This window comes from Anneissia japonica, unplaced genomic scaffold, assembly GCF_011630105.1.
Source record: "Anneissia japonica isolate Jap-2015-1 unplaced genomic scaffold, ASM1163010v1 scaffold4053_len30625_cov183, whole genome shotgun sequence".
NCBI classification, from domain to species: Eukaryota; Metazoa; Echinodermata; class Crinoidea; order Comatulida; family Comatulidae; genus Anneissia; species Anneissia japonica.
In genome coordinates this window covers 13,474-14,317 of record NW_022710670.1, presented here as the reverse complement: position 1 = coordinate 14,317, position 844 = coordinate 13,474, and the positions used below count along the sequence as shown (strand labels likewise).

The 844-nt window shown below is 38.9% G+C and overlaps 1 long non-coding RNA gene across 2 annotated transcripts in view; it reads right to left on the bottom strand.

The window, feature by feature from the left end:
• The window catches only part of LOC117107088, a 26,357-nt gene that overhangs the window by 14,986 nt on the left and 10,527 nt on the right, over window positions 1-844 (bottom strand). For both annotated transcript variants that reach the window (XR_004445191.1, XR_004445190.1), the window contains exon 3: window positions 246-320. This is a non-coding gene — a long non-coding RNA (uncharacterized LOC117107088). The remainder of the gene's footprint in view (window positions 1-245; window positions 321-844) is intronic.

The following is an 844-nucleotide window of genomic DNA, read 5'->3' as shown; positions in this document are numbered from 1 at the left end:
AGGGGTGTCCCAAAGATGAGGGTTCTACAGAATATGAGGACTTTAAATAGGTAAGAATTAAATCATAGATTCATTGGTATTGATGTTGTAATGCTCTTTCTTATCCGAGCCTCGATCGCAGTGGGCAAAGGCCGTTGACTTTCAATAAGTTGCTAAACAGATGAAATAAAAGAACAAGCATGGTATCACAAACTTCAAATTCTCTATGAGAGCCAACAGACTATTTTATTAATGATTATACTCACAGATGAAGTAACCGGTACACTACAATTCAGTATTTCCGAGAAGTAGGTCCATTAATTTCTAGAACGTCCTCATTCCTAAAGATAGAGATATCAAGTGCAGTACTGTACTCTTACCCTAACTAGTTGCCCATACATGTATAGCACACATATCTCTCACCTTTTCTCGTGGAAGGACCACAAGCAGAGGGAGAGAAGGCCGCCTTGGGAGCAGCATAACACTGGCAGCCAAGGGAGAAGGGCAGGATTTATTTCCAGACTAACACTTATATAAGGACACCATCAGCCAGTCAGACTGACGGACCAGGAATTACTAAGTACCAGGAATCACTATTAGTATTTCAGGGCTGTCCCATCATTTTAGCATGTACTGTATTGCCAAAAAAGCTGTTACAACAGAGGGGGTAATAATAATAAAAAAAATAATAAAATTTGCTGTTTTTTATATAGTGCTCTATACACCTAAGTCTCAGAGCGATTCTCCACATTATTACCCCAGTCATTAGAACGATGCCTATGGGAAAAATTCCATAGTTTGCTACATGAAATATATATCAGCGCATTTTGCACTCGAACATCCTTAGGCGAGACTTTTTTTATAT